The 14,889-nt window shown below is 58.0% G+C and overlaps 3 non-coding genes across 3 annotated transcripts; all 3 read right to left on the reverse strand.

The window, feature by feature from the left end:
* Window positions 1-2,110: 2,110 nt before the first annotated feature.
* TRNASTOP-UCA (transfer RNA opal suppressor (anticodon UCA)) lies at window positions 2,111-2,197 on the reverse strand. The gene has a single exon. It is a non-coding gene; the product is annotated as a tRNA-Sec (tRNA).
* An 8,109-nt stretch (window positions 2,198-10,306) lies between these two features.
* On the reverse strand, window positions 10,307-10,393 carry TRNASTOP-UCA (transfer RNA opal suppressor (anticodon UCA)). Its single transcript has one exon. It is a non-coding gene; the product is annotated as a tRNA-Sec (tRNA).
* A 3,920-nt stretch (window positions 10,394-14,313) lies between these two features.
* On the reverse strand, window positions 14,314-14,400 carry TRNASTOP-UCA (transfer RNA opal suppressor (anticodon UCA)). Its single transcript has one exon. It is a non-coding gene; the product is annotated as a tRNA-Sec (tRNA).
* Window positions 14,401-14,889: the final 489 nt, after the last annotated feature.

Here is a 14,889-nt window from a genome sequence, read left to right on the forward strand (position 1 = left end):
AGCAATGCATTGTGGGAGATGAGGGAGCACCGGAGCCTCTCACCTCCCCGGAGCCGGACTGACCCTGGAGCTGATCCGGATACAGATTACAGCTTTGTGACCTATGAATTAAGTTTAGGAAATGTCGGAGTTAAAAGAATTAAAACTTATAATATTCAGACTTGTAGCTGAGCAAGCAATGCTGCAGTGTAAAGCATGGAGGAGGGACTAACCAGCAGTCCAAGTCTCTCTCTCTAGGTTGCCCTGTCTCCATTTCTCAGCTCCTGTCTTCTCAACTCGACTCCTGTCTCAGCTCTTTGGCTCCTGTCTTCACTCCTCTGCTCCTGTCTCTGCTGCTCTGCTTCAGTCTCCACTCTTTGGCTTCTATGTCCACTGCTCTGCTCCTTTACTCGGTCCCTGTCTTTTTTTTTGTCTCTGCTGCTCAGCTCCTGTGTCCGCTGCTCGGCTCCTGTCTCCGCTCTTTGGCTCCTGTCTCTGCTGCTCGGCTTCTGTCTCCACTGCTCGGCTCCTGTCTTTGCTCCTTGGCTCCTGTCGCCGCTGCTCAGCTCCTGTCTCTGCTGCTCGTCTCCTGTCTCCGCTGCTCGGCTCTTGTCTTCGCTGCTCAGCTCCTGTCTCCGCTTCTTGGCTCCTGTCTCCACTGCTCGGCTCCTGTCTCCGCTCCTTGGCTCCTGTCTCCGTTCCTTGGCTCCTCTCTCAGCTGCTCAGCACCTGTCTCCGCTCCTTGACTCCTGACTCCGCTGCTCGGCTACTGTCTCAACTGTTCGGCTCTTGTCTCCTTTCCATGACTCCTGTCTCCACTGCTTGGCTCCTTTCTTAGCTGCTCGGCTCCTGTCTTCTCTGTTTGGCTCCCGTCTCCACTGCTCGGCTCCTGTCTCAACTCCTTGGCTCCTGTCTCCACTACTAGGCTCCCGTTTTCGCTCCTTTGCTCCTGTCTCCGCTACTCGGCTCCTGTCTGCGCTGCTCAGCTCCTGTCTCCACTGCTCAGCTCCTGTCTCCGCTCCTTGGCTCCTGTCTCCACTGCTCGGCTCCTGTCTCCGCTACTCGGCTCTTGTCTCCGCTGCTCAGCTTCTGTCTCCGCTGCTCAGCTCCTGTCTCCGCTCCTTGGCTTCTGTCTCCGCTGCTTGGCTTCTGTCTCTGCTGCTCGGCTCCTTTCTCCGCTCTTTGGCTCGTGTCTCCGCTGCTCGGCTACTGTCTCAACTGCTCGGCTCTTGTCTCCACTCCTTGACTCCTGTCTCCGCTCCTTGGCTCCTGTCTCCGCTGCTCGGCTCCTGTCTCCGCTGCTCGGCTCCTGTCTCTGCTGCTCGGCTCCTTTCTCTGCTCTTTGGCTCGTGTCTCCGCTGCTCGGCTCCTGTCTCTGCTGCTCGGCTTCTGTTTCCACTCCTTGACTCCTGTCTCCGCTCCTTGACTCCTGTCTCCGCTGCTCGGCTCCTGTCTCTGCTGCTCGGCTCCTTTCTCTGCTCTTTGGCTCGTGTCTCCGCTGCTCAGCTCCTGTCTCTGCTGCTCGGCTTCTGTCTCCACTCCTTGACTCCTGTCTCCGCTCCTTGGCTCCTGTCTCCGCTGCTCGGCTCCTGTCTCTGCTCCTTGGCTCCTGTCTCCGCTCTTCGGCTCCTGTCTCCGCTCTTCGGCTCCTGTCTCCGCTCCTTGGCTCCTGTCTCCGCTGCTCGGTTCCTGTCTCTGCTCCTCGGCTCCTGTCTCTGCTCCTCGGCTCCTGTCTCTGCTGCTCGGCTCTTGTCTCCACTGACTGCAAGCTATGTGAGTATTTCTCACCGGTCAGGTCGCTCCTGAGCAGGGTGCAAGTGCAGCAGTGACTACGATCTCAGATGGCGGCACAGTCAGATCTCCTGCTGTAGGAGGATTGTGCCGTCTCCTTAGAGACAGCACCGGATCAGGGATCTTCTTGCACGGTCTCGAGAGCAGATTGTGATTGTAACAACCTAAGATCTGTCTGAATCCCACCCCTGGATCAGCCTGAATAAAAACCTATGTCGTGCTGCAGGAATCGGCATCCGACCATAACTTACATTTTTCCCATTGGTCATAAAAGGTTACATTTTGATATTCTGTGATAATGAAAGACTCTGCCCAAAATGTGAACGACAGAGACACGGAGCGCCCAGAGGGTGGAATTGAACCACTCTGTCCCTAGACAGCTGCAGGTTTGAAGCCGGCACCCCAGACCACTGAGGATCATCTGGGCAGGAGATCTGTGATCACCGGATCCTATTTATGGAGGACTCTGCAGTCACAAGTGAAGTTACGGAGATTATTAATATTTCATTATTTATTATTTAGGGAAATGTGAAAATCAATGTGAGAAATATCAGGAGATAATGGCTCTGAATCTCTGGCTCCGATAACGGCTGGATATCGCTGTGAATTATTTCCATAGTATTTGCATATAACATGGCAGCGATGCATTGTGGGAGATGAGGGAGCACCGGAGCCTCTCACCTCCCCGAAGCCGGACTGACCCTGGAGCTGATCCGGATACAGATTACAGCTTTGTGACCTATGAATTAAGTTTATCAAATGTCGGAGTTAAAAGAATTAAAACTTATAATATTCAGACTTGTAGCTGAGCAATCAATGCTGCAGTGTAAAGCATGGAGGAGGGACTAACCAGCAGTCCAAGTCTCTCTCTCTAGGTTGCCCTGTCTCCATGTCTCAGCTCCTGTCTTCTCAACTCGACTCCTGTCTCAGCTCTTTGGCTCCTGTCTTCACTCCTCTGCTCCTGTCTCTGCTGCTCTGCTTCAGTCTCCACTCTTTGGCTTCTATGTCCACTGCTCTGCTCCTTTACTCGGTTCCTGTCTTTTTTTCTGTCTCTGCTGCTCAGCTCCTGTGTCCGCTGCTCAGCTCCTGTCTACGCTCTTTGGCTCCTGTCTCTGCTGCTCGGCTTCTGTCTTTGCTCCTTGGCTCCTGTCGCCGCTGCTCAGCTCCTGTCTCCGCTGCTCGGCTCCTGTCTCTGCTGCTCGTCTCCTGTCTCCGCTGCTCGGCTCTTGTCTTCGCTGCTCAGCTCCTGTCTCCACTGCTCGGCTCCTGTCTCCGCTCCTTGGCTCCTGTCTCCGTTCCTTGGCTCCTCTCTCAGCTGCTCAGCACCTGTCTCCGCTCCTTGACTCCTGACTCCGCTGCTTGGCTCCTGTCTCCACTGTTCGGCTCCAGTCGCCGCTTCTTGGCTCCTGTCTCCACTGCTCGGCTCCTGTCTCCGCTCCTTGGCTCCTGTCTCTGTTCCTTGGCTCCTCTCTCAGCTGCTCAGCACCTGTCTCCACTCCTTGGCTCCTGACTCCGCTGCTCGGCTCCTGTCTCCACCTCTCGGCTCCTCTCGCCGCTTTTTGGCTCCTGTCTCCGCTGCTCGGCTCCTGTCTCTACTGCTCGGCTCCTGTCTCCGCTGCTCGGCTTCCGTCTCCGCTGCTCAGCTCCTGTCTTCGCTCCTTGGCTCCTGTGTCCGCTGCTTGGCTCCTGTCTCCGCTGCTCGGCTCCTGTCTCTGCTGCTCGGCTCCTGTCTCCGCTCTTTGGCTATTGTCTCCGTTGCTCGGCTACTGTCTCAACTGTTCGGCTCTTGTCTCCTTTCCATGACTCCTGTCTCCACTGCTTGGCTCCTTTCTTAGCTGCTCGGCTCCTGTCTTCTCTGTTTGGCTCCCGTCTCCACTGCTCGGCTCCTGTCTCAACTCTTTGGCTCCTGTCTCCACTATTAGGCTCCCGTTTTCGCTCCTTTGCTCCTGTCTCCGCTACTTGGCTCCTGTCTGCGCTGTTCAGCTCCTGTCTCCACTGCTCAGCTCCTGTCTCCACTCCTTGGCTCCTGTCTCCGCTCCTTGGCTCCTGTCTCCACTGCTCGGCTCCTGTCTCCGCTCTTTGGCTCCTGTCTCTGCTGCTCGGCTTCTGTCTACGCTCTTTGGCTCCTGTCTCCGCTGCTCGGCTCCTTTCTACGCTCTTTGGCTCCTGTCTCTGCTGCTCGGCTTCTGTCTCCGCTGCTCGGCTCCTGTCTTTGCTCCTTGGCTCCTGTCGCCGCTGCTCAGCTCCTGTCTCCGCTGCTCGGCTCCTGTCTCTGCTGCTCGTCTCCTGTCTCCGCTGCTCGGATCTTGTCTTCGCTGCTCAGCTCCTGTCTCCGCTTCTTGGCTCCTGTCTCCACTGCTCGGCTCCTGTCTCCGCTCCTTGGCTCCTGTCTCCGTTCCTTGGCTCCTCTCTCAGCTGCTCAGCACCTGTCTCCGCTCCTTGACTCCTGACTCCGCTGCTTGGCTCCTGTCTCCACTGTTCGGCTCCAGTCGCCGCTCCTTGACTCCTGACTCCGCTGCTTGGCTCCTGTCTCCACTGTTCGGCTCCAGTCTCTGTTCCTTGGCTCCTCTCTCAGCTGCTCAGCACCTGTCTCCGCTTCTTGGCTCCTGACTCCGCTGCTCGGCTCCTGTCTCCACCTCTCGGCTCCTCTCGCCGCTTTTTGGCTCCTGTCTCCGCTGCTCGGCTCCTGTCTCTACTGCTCGGCTCCTGTCTCCGCTGCTCGGCTCCAGTCTTTGCTCCTTGGCTCCTGTCTCCGCTGCTCAGCTCCTGTTTCCGCTGCTCGGCTCCTGTCTTCGCTCTTTGGCTCCTTTTTTCCGCTGCTCGGCTCCTGTCTACGCTCTTTGGCTCCTGTCTCTGCTGCTCGGCTTCTGTTTCTACTCCTTGACTCCTGTCTCCGCTCCTTGGCTCCTGTCTCCGCTGCTCAGCTTCTGTCTCCACTGCTCGGCTCCTGTCTCCGCTGCTTGGTTCCTGTCTCCGCTGCTCGGCTCCTGTCTCCGCTGCAAGGCTTCTGTCTCCGCTGCTCGGCTCTTGTCTCCGCTGCTCGGCTCTTGTCTTCGCTCCTTGGCTTCTGTGTCCGCTGCTTGGCTCCTGTCTCGGCTGCTCGGCTCCTGTCTCTGCTGCTGGGCTCCTGTCTCCGTTCTTTGACTATTGTCTCTGCTGCTCACCTACTGTCTCAACTGCTCGGCTATTGTCTCCTTTCCATGACTCCTGTCTCCACTGCTTGGCTCCTTTCTTAGCTGCTCGGCTCCTGTCTTCGCTGCTTGGCTCCTGTCTGCACTGCTCGGCTCCTGTCTCAACTCTTTGGCTCCTGTCTCCACTGCTAGGCTCCTGTTTTCGCTCCTTTGCTCCTGTCTCCGCTACTCGGCTCCTGTCTCTGCTGCTCGGCTCCTGTCTCCACTGCTCAGCTCCTGTCTCTACTCCTTGGTTCTTGTCTCCGCTGTTTGGCTCCTGTCTCCGCTCCTTGGCTCCTGTCTCCACTGCTCGGCTCCTGTCTCCGCTCCTTGGCTCCTATGTCCGCTGCTTGGCTTCTGTCTCCACTGCTTGGCTCCTGTCTCTGCTGCTCGGCTCCTGTCTCCGCTCTTTGGCTCGTGTCTCCGCTGCTCGGCTACTGTCTCAACTGCTCGGCTCTTGTCTCCTTTCCATGACTCCTGTCTCCACTGCTTGGCTCCTTTCTCCGCTGCTCGGCTCCTGTCTTCGCTTCTTGGTTCCTGTTTCTGCTCCTTGGCTCCTGTCTACACTGCTCGGCTCCTGTCTCCACTCTTTGGCTCCTGTCTCCACTGCTCGGCTCCTGTTTTCGCTCCTTTGCTCCTGTCTCCGCTATTCGGCTCCTGTCTCCACTGCACGGCTCCTGTCTCCACTCCTTGGCTCCTGTCTCCGCTGTTTGGCTCCTGTCTCCGCTCCTTGGCTCCTGTCTCCGCTACTCAGCTCCTGTCTCCGATGCTCAGCTTCTGTCTCCACTGCTTGGCTCCTGTCTCCGCTCCTTGGCTCCTGTCTCCGCTCCTTGGCTCCTGTGTCCGCCTGCTCGGCTTCTGTCTCCGCTGCTCGGCTCCTGTCTCTGCTGCTCGGCTACTGTCTCTGCTGCTCGGCTACTGTCTCCGCTCTTTGGCTCCTGTCTCCGCTGCTCGGCTACTGTCTCAACTGCTCGGCTCTTGTCTCCTTTCCATGACTCCTGTCTCCACTGCTTGGCTCCTGTCTCCGCTACTCGGCTCCTGTCTTCGCTGCTTTGTTCCTGTCTCCGCTCCTTGGCTCCTGTCTTCACTGCTCGGCTCCTGTCTCCACTCTTTGGCTCCTGTCTCCACTGCTCGGCTCCTGTCTCCGCTACTCGGCTCCTGTCTCCGCTGCTTGGCTCCTGTTTCTGCTCCTCGACTCCTGTCTCCGCTGCTAGACTCCTGTCTCCGCTGGTTGGCTCCTGTCTCCGCTCCTTGGCTCCTGTGTCCACTGCTTGGCTTCTGTCTCCGCTGCTCGGCTCCTGTCTCCGCTGCTCGGCTTTTGTTCTTCTGCTCGGCTACTGTCTCCGCTCTTTGGCTCCTGTCTCCGCTGCTCAGCTCCTGTCTCCACTTTTGGCTCCTGCCTCTGCTGCTCGGCATGTCCCCGCTGCTCGGCATGTCTCCGCTCCTTGGCTCCTGTCTCCACTGCTCAGGTCCTGTCTCCGCTACTCAGCTCCTGTCTCCGCTGCTCAGCTCCTGTCTCCGCTGCTCGGCTCCTGTCTCCACTGCTCGGGTCCTGTCTCCGCTGCTCGGCTCCTGTCTCCGCTCCTTGGCTCCTGTCTCCACTGCTCGGCTCCTGTCTCCGCTGCTCGGCATGTCCCCGCTGCTCGGCATGTCTCCGCTCCTTGGCTCCTGTCTCCACTGCTCAGGTCCTGTCTCCGCTACTCAGCTCCTGTCTCCGCTGCTCAGCTCCTGTCTCCGCTGCTCGGCTCCTGTCTCCACTGCTCGGGTCCTGTCTCCGCTGCTCGGCTCCTGACTCGGCTCCTTAGCTCCTGTCTCCGCTGCTCGGCTCCTGTGTCCGCTGCTTGGCTTCTTGCACTTTTGCTCAGCTTCTGTCTCTGCTCCTCCGCTCCTGTTCCGCTGCTCGGCTCCTGTCTCCACTGCTCGGGTCCTGTCTCTGCTGCTCAGCTCCTGTCTTTGCTGCTTGGTTCCTGTCTCCGCTCCTTGGCTCCTGTCTCCACTGCTCGGCTCCTGTTTCCGCTCTTTGGCTCCTGTCTCCACTGCTCGGCTCCTGTCTCCGCTCCTTGGTTCCTGTCTCCGCTACTCGGCTCCTGTCTCCACTCTTTGGTTCCTGTCTCCGCTCCTTGGCTCCTGTCTCCGCTTCTCGGCTCCTGTCTCTGCTGCTCGGCTCCTGTCTCCATTGCTCAGCTCCTGTCTCCGCTCCTTGGCTCCTGTCTCAGCTACTCAGTTTCTGTCTCCACTCCTTAGCTCCTGTCTCCACTTCTTGGCTCCTGTCTCATCTGCTCTGCTCCTGTATCCGCTCCTTGGCTCCTGTCTCCGCTGCTCGGCTCCTGTCTCCGCTGCTCGGCTCCTGTCTCTGCTTCTCGGCTCCTGTCTCCGCTGCTTGGCTCCTGTCTCATCTGCTCTGCTCCTTGGCTCCTGTCTCCACTGCTCGGCTCCTGTCTCCGCTGCTCAGCTCCAGTCTCCGCTGCTCGGCTCCAGTCTCCGCTGCTCGGCTCCTGTCTCTGCTGCTTGGCTCCTGTCTCCGCTGCTTGGCTGCTGTCTCCACTACTCGGCTCCTGTCTCCGCTCCTTGGCTCCTGTCTCCGCTGCTCGGCTCCTGTCTCCGCTGCTCGACTCCTGTCTCTGCTGCTCTTCTGCTGTATCCGTTCCTTGGCTCCTGTCTCCGCTCCTTGGCTCTTGTCTCCGCTCCTTGGCTCCTGTCTCCGCTCTTCGGCTCCTGTCTCCGCTCTTCGGCTCCTGTCTCCGCTGCTCGGCTCCTGTCTTCGCTCTTTGGCTCCTTTTTTCCGCTGCTCGGCTCCTGTCTACGCTCTTTGGCTCCTGTCTCTGCTGCTCGGCTTCTGTTTCTACTCCTTGACTCCTGTCTCCGCTCCTTGGCTCCTGTCTCCGCTGCTCAGCTTCTGTCTCCACTGCTCGGCTCCTGTCTCCGCTGCTTGGTTCCTGTCTCCGCTGCTCGGCTCCTGTCTCCGCTGCAAGGCTTCTGTCTCCGCTGCTCGGCTCTTGTCTCCGCTGCTCGGCTCTTGTCTTCGCTCCTTGGCTTCTGTGTCCGCTGCTTGGCTCCTGTCTCGGCTGCTCGGCTCCTGTCTCTGCTGCTGGGCTCCTGTCTCCGTTCTTTGACTATTGTCTCTGCTGCTCACCTACTGTCTCAACTGCTCGGCTATTGTCTCCTTTCCATGACTCCTGTCTCCACTGCTTGGCTCCTTTCTTAGCTGCTCGGCTCCTGTCTTCGCTGCTTGGCTCCTGTCTGCACTGCTCGGCTCCTGTCTCAACTCTTTGGCTCCTGTCTCCACTGCTAGGCTCCTGTTTTCGCTCCTTTGCTCCTGTCTCCGCTACTCGGCTCCTGTCTCTGCTGCTCGGCTCCTGTCTCCACTGCTCAGCTCCTGTCTCTACTCCTTGGTTCTTGTCTCCGCTGTTTGGCTCCTGTCTCCGCTCCTTGGCTCCTGTCTCCACTGCTCGGCTCCTGTCTCCGCTCCTTGGCTCCTATGTCCGCTGCTTGGCTTCTGTCTCCACTGCTTGGCTCCTGTCTCTGCTGCTCGGCTCCTGTCTCCGCTCTTTGGCTCGTGTCTCCGCTGCTCGGCTACTGTCTCAACTGCTCGGCTCTTGTCTCCTTTCCATGACTCCTGTCTCCACTGCTTGGCTCCTTTCTCCGCTGCTCGGCTCCTGTCTTCGCTTCTTGGTTCCTGTTTCTGCTCCTTGGCTCCTGTCTACACTGCTCGGCTCCTGTCTCCACTCTTTGGCTCCTGTCTCCACTGCTCGGCTCCTGTTTTCGCTCCTTTGCTCCTGTCTCCGCTATTCGGCTCCTGTCTCCACTGCACGGCTCCTGTCTCCACTCCTTGGCTCCTGTCTCCGCTGTTTGGCTCCTGTCTCCGCTCCTTGGCTCCTGTCTCCGCTACTCAGCTCCTGTCTCCGATGCTCAGCTTCTGTCTCCACTGCTTGGCTCCTGTCTCCGCTCCTTGGCTCCTGTCTCCGCTCCTTGGCTCCTGTGTCCGCTGCTCGGCTTCTGTCTCCGCTGCTCGGCTCCTGTCTCTGCTGCTCGGCTACTGTCTCTGCTGCTCGGCTACTGTCTCCGCTCTTTGGCTCCTGTCTCCGCTGCTCGGCTACTGTCTCAACTGCTCGGCTCTTGTCTCCTTTCCATGACTCCTGTCTCCACTGCTTGGCTCCTGTCTCCGCTACTCGGCTCCTGTCTTCGCTGCTTTGTTCCTGTCTCCGCTCCTTGGCTCCTGTCTTCACTGCTCGGCTCCTGTCTCCACTCTTTGGCTCCTGTCTCCACTGCTCGGCTCCTGTCTCCGCTACTCGGCTCCTGTCTCCGCTGCTTGGCTCCTGTTTCTGCTCCTCGACTCCTGTCTCCGCTGCTAGACTCCTGTCTCCGCTGGTTGGCTCCTGTCTCCGCTCCTTGGCTCCTGTGTCCACTGCTTGGCTTCTGTCTCCGCTGCTCGGCTCCTGTCTCCGCTGCTCGGCTTTTGTTCTTCTGCTCGGCTACTGTCTCCGCTCTTTGGCTCCTGTCTCCGCTGCTCAGCTCCTGTCTCCACTTTTGGCTCCTGCCTCTGCTGCTCGGCATGTCCCCGCTGCTCGGCATGTCTCCGCTCCTTGGCTCCTGTCTCCACTGCTCAGGTCCTGTCTCCGCTACTCAGCTCCTGTCTCCGCTGCTCAGCTCCTGTCTCCGCTGCTCGGCTCCTGTCTCCACTGCTCGGGTCCTGTCTCCGCTGCTCGGCTCCTGTCTCCGCTCCTTGGCTCCTGTCTCCACTGCTCGGCTCCTGTCTCCGCTGCTCGGCATGTCCCCGCTGCTCGGCATGTCTCCGCTCCTTGGCTCCTGTCTCCACTGCTCAGGTCCTGTCTCCGCTACTCAGCTCCTGTCTCCGCTGCTCAGCTCCTGTCTCCGCTGCTCGGCTCCTGTCTCCACTGCTCGGGTCCTGTCTCCGCTGCTCGGCTCCTGACTCGGCTCCTTAGCTCCTGTCTCCGCTGCTCGGCTCCTGTGTCCGCTGCTCGGCTCCTGTCTCCACTGACTGCAAGCTATGTGAGTATTTGTCACCGGTCAGGTCGCTCCTGAGCAGGGTGCAGTGCAGCAGTGACTACGATCTCAGATGGCGGCACAGTCAGATCTCCTGCTGTAGGAGGATTGTGCCGTCTCCTTACAGACAGCACCGGATCAGGGATCTTCTTGCACGGTCTGAGAGCAGATTGTGATTGTAACAACCTAAGATCTGTCTGAATCCCACCCCTGGATCAGCCTGAATAAAAACCTATGTCGTGCTGCAGGAATCGGCATCCGACCATAACTTACATTTTTCCCATTGGTCATAAAAGGTTAAATTTTGATATTCTGTGATAATGAAAGACTCTGCCCAAAATGTGAGCGACAGAGACACGGAGCGCCCAGAGGGTGGAATTGAACCACTCTGTCCCTAGACAGCTGCAGGTTTGAAGCCGGCACCCCAGACCACTGAGGATCATCTGGGCAGGAGATCTGTGATCACCGGATCCTATTTATGGAGGACTCTGCAGTCACAAGTGAAGTTACGGAGATTATTAATATTTCATTATTTATTATTTAGGGAAATGTGAAAATCAATGTGAGAAATATCAGTAGATAATGGCTCTGAATCTCTGGCTCCGATCACGGCTGGATATCGCTGTGGAGCATTTCCATAGTATTTGCATATAACATGGCAGCGATGCATTGTGGGAGATGAGGGAGCACCGGAGCCTCTCACCTCCCCGGAGCCGGACTGACCCTGGAGCTGATCCGGATACAGATTACAGCTTTGTGACCTATGAATTAAGTTTAGGAAATGTCGGAGTTAAAAGAATTAAAACTTATAATATTCAGACTTGTAGCTGAGCAATCAATGCTGCAGTGTAAAGCATGGAGGAGGGACTAACCAGCAGTCCAAGTCTCTCTCTCTAGGTTGCCCTGTCTCCCTTTCTCAGCTCCTGTCTTCTCAACTCGACTCCTGTCTCAGCTCTTTGGCTCCTGTCTTCACTCCTCTGCTCCTGTCTCTGCTGCTCTGCTTCAGTCTCCACTCTTTGGCTTCTATGTCCACTGCTCTGCTCCTTTACTCGGTTCCTGTCTTTTTTTCTGTCTCTGCTGCTCAGCTCCTGTGTCCGCTGCTCGGCTCCTGTCTCCGCTCTTTGGCTCCTGTCTCCGCTGCTCGGCTCCTGTCTACGCTCTTTGGCTCCTGTCTCTGCTGCTCGGCTTCTGTCTCCGCTGCTCGGCTCCTGTCTTTGCTCCTTGGCTCCTGTCTCCGCTGCTCAGCTCCTGTCTCCGCTGCTCGGCTCCTGTCTCTGCTGCTCATCTCCTGTCTCCGCTGCTCGGCTCTTGTCTTCGCTGCTCAGCTCCTGTCTCCGCTTCTTGGCTCCTGCCTCCACTGCTCGGCTCCTGTCTCCGCTCCTTGGCTCCTGTCTCCGTTCCTTGGCTCCTCTTTCAGCTGCTCAGCACCTGTCTCCGCTCCTTGACTCCTGACTCCGCTGCTTGGCTCCTGTCTCCACTGTTCGGCTCCAGTCGCCGCTTCTAGGCTCCTGTCTCCACTGCTCGGCTCCTGTCTCCGCTCCTTGGCTCCTGTCTCTGTTCCTTGGCTTCTCTCTCAGCTGCTTAGCACCTGTCTCCGCTTCTTGGCTCCTGACTCCGCTGCTCGGCTCCTGTCTCCACCTCTCGGCTCCTCTCGCCGCTTTTTGGCTCCTGTCTCCGCTGCTCGGCTCCTGTCTCTACTGCTCGGCTCCTGTCTCCGCTGCTCGGCTCCAGTCTTTGCTCCTTGGCTCCTGTCTCCGCTGCTCAGCTCCTGTTTCCGCTGCTTGGCTCCTGTCTTCGCTCTTTGGCTCCTTTTTTCCGCTGCTCGGCTCCTGTCTACGCTCTTTGGCTCCTGTCTCTGCTGCTCGGCTTCTGTCTCTACTCCTTGACTCCTGTCTCCGCTCCTTGACTCCTGTCTCCGCTGCTCGGCTCCTGTCTCCGCTGCTTGGCTCCTGTCTCCGCTGCTTGGCTCCTGTCTCCGCTGCTCGGCTCCTGTCTCCGCTGCTTGGCTCCTGTCTCCGCTGCTCGGCTCCTGTCTCCGCTGCAAGGCTCCTGTCTCCGCTGGTCGGCTCTTGTCTCCGCTGCTCGGCTCCTGTCTTCGCTCCTTGGCTTCTGTGTCCGCTGCTTGGCTCCTGTCTCCGCTGCTCGGCTCCTGTCTCTGCTGCTCGGCTCCTGTCTCCGTTCTTTGGCTATTGTCTCCGCTGCTCACCTACTGTCTCAACTGCTCGGCTCTTGTCTCCTTTCCATGACTCCTGTCTCCACTGCTTGGCTCCTTTCTTAGCTGCTCGGCTCCTGTCTTCGCTGCTTGGCTCCTGTCTGCACTGCTCGGCTCCTGTCTCAACTCTTTGGCTCCTGTCTCCACTGCTAGGCTCCTGTTTTCGCTCCTTTGCTCCTGTCTCCGCTACTCGGCTCCTGTCTCTGCTGCTCGGCTTCTGTCTCCACTGCTCAGCTCCTGTCTCTACTCCTTGGTTCTTGTCTCCGCTGTTTGGCTCCTGTCTCCGCTCCTTGGCTCCTGTTTCCACTGCTCGGCTCCTGTCTCCGCTCCTTGGCTCCTATGTCCGCTGCTGGGCTTCTGTCTCCGCTGCTCGGCTCCTGTCTTCGCTTCTTGGTTCCTGTTTCTGCTCCTTGGCTCCTGTCTACACTGCTCGGCTACTGTCTCCACTCTTTGGCTCCTGTCTCCACTGCTCGGCTCCTGTTTTCGCTCCTTTGCTCCTGTCTCCGCTATTCGGCTCCTGTCTCCGCTGCACGGCTCCTGTCTCCACTCCTTGGCTCCTTTCTCCGCTGTTTGGCTCCTGTCTCCGCTCCTTGGCTCCTGTCTCCGCTACTCAGCTCCTGTCTCCGATGCTCAGCTTCTGTCTCCGCTGCTTGGCTCCTGTCTCCGCTCCTTGGCTCCTGTCTCCGCTCCTTGGCTCCTGTGTCCGCTGCTCGGCTTCTGTCTCCGCTGCTCGGCTCCTGTCTCTGCTGCTCGGCTACTGTCTCTGCTTTTCGGCTACTGTCTCCGCTCTTTGGCTCATGTCTCCGCTGCTCGGCTACTGTCTCAACTGCTCGGCTCTTGTCTCCTTTCCATGACTCCTGTCTCCACTGCTTGGCTCCTGTCTCCGCTACTCGGCTCCTGTCTTCGCTGCTTTGTTCCTGTCTCCGCTCCTTGGCTCCTGTCTCCGCTGCTCGGCTCCAGTCTCCGCTGCTCGGCTCCTGTCTCTGCTGCTTGGCTCCTGTCTCTGCTGCTTGGCTGCTGTCTCCACTACTTGGCTCCTGTCTCCGCTCCTTGGCTCCTGTCTCCGCTGCTCGGCTCCTGTCTCCGCTGCTCGCCTCCTGTCTCTGCTGCTCTTCTGCTGTATCCGTTCCTTGGCTCCTGTCTCCGCTCCTTGGCTCTTGTCTCCGCTCCTTGGCTCCTGTCTCCGCTCTTCGGCTCCTGTCTCCGCTGCTCGGCTCCTGTCTCCGCTCCTTGGCTCCTGTCTCCGCTCTTCGGCTCCTGTCTCCGCTCCTTGGCTCCTGTCTCCGCTGCTCGGTTCCTGTCTCTGCTCCTCGGCTCCTGTCTCTGCTCCTCGGCTCCTGTCTCTGCTCCTCGGCTCCTGTCTCCGCTGCTCGGCTCCTGTCTCCGCTCCTTGGCTCTTGTCTCCGCTCTTCGGCTCCTGTCCTTGCTGCTCGGCTCCTGTCTCCGCTCCTTGGCTCCTGTCTCCGCTGCTCGGTTCCTGTCTCTGCTCCTCGGCTCCTGTCTCTGCTCCTCGGCTCCTGTCTCTGCTGCTCGGCTTCTGTCTCCACTCCTTGACTCCTGTCTCCGCTCCTTGGCTCCTGTCCCCACTGCTCGGCTCCTGTCTCCGCTGCTCGGCTCCTGTCTCCGCTCCTTGGCTCTTGTCTCCGCTCTTCGGCTCCTGTCCTTGCTGCTCGGCTCCTGTCTCCGCTCCTTGGCTCCTGTCTCTGCTGCTCGGTTCCTGTCTCTGCTCCTCGGCTCCTGTCTCTGCTCCTCGGCTCCTGTCTCCGCTGCTCGGCTCCTGTCTCCACTGACTGCAAGCTATGTGAGTATTTGTCACCGGTCAGGTCGCTCCTCAGCAGGGTGCAGTGCAGCAGTGACTACGATCTCAGATGGCGGCACAGTCAGATCTCCTGCTGTAGGAGGATTGTGCCGTCTCCTTAGAGACAGCACCGGATCAGGGATCTTCTTGCACGGTCTGAGAGCAGATTGTGATTGTAACAACCTAAGATCTGTCTGAATCCCACCCCTGGATCAGCCTGAATAAAAACCTATGTCGTGCTGCAGGAATCGGCATCCGACCATAACTTACATTTTTCCCATTGGTCATAAAAGGTTAAATTTTGATATTCTGTGATAATGAAAGACTCTGCCCAAAATGTGAGCGACAGAGACACGGAGCGCCCAGAAGGTGGAATTGAACCCCTCTGTCCCTAGACAGCTGCAGGTTTGAAGCCGGCACCCCAGACCACTGAGGATCATCTGAGCAGGAGATCTGTGATCACCGGATCCTATTTATGGAGGACTCTGCAGTCACAAGTGAAGTTACGGAGATTATTAATATTTCATTATTTATTATTTAGGGAAATGTGAAAATCAATGTGAGAAATATCAGGAGATAATTGCTCTGAATCTCTGGCTCCGATAACGGCTGGATATCGCTGTGAATTATTTCCATAGTATTTGCATATAACATGGCAGCGATGCATTGTGGGAGATGAGGGAGCACCGGAGCCTCTCACCTCCCCGGAGCCGGACTGACCCTGGAGCTGATCCGGATACAGATTACAGCTTTGTGACCTATGAATTAAGTTTAGGAAATGTCGGAGTTAAAAGAATTAAAACTTATAATATTCAGACTTGTAGCTGAGCAAGCAATGCTGCAGTGTAAAGCATGGAGGAGGGACTAACCAGCAGTCCAAGTCACTCTCTCTAGGTTGCCCTGTCTCCCTTTCTCAGCTCCTGTCTTCTCAACTC

Source organism: Anomaloglossus baeobatrachus, chromosome 6 (assembly GCF_048569485.1).
Source record: "Anomaloglossus baeobatrachus isolate aAnoBae1 chromosome 6, aAnoBae1.hap1, whole genome shotgun sequence".
Classification (NCBI taxonomy): Eukaryota; Metazoa; Chordata; class Amphibia; order Anura; family Aromobatidae; genus Anomaloglossus; species Anomaloglossus baeobatrachus.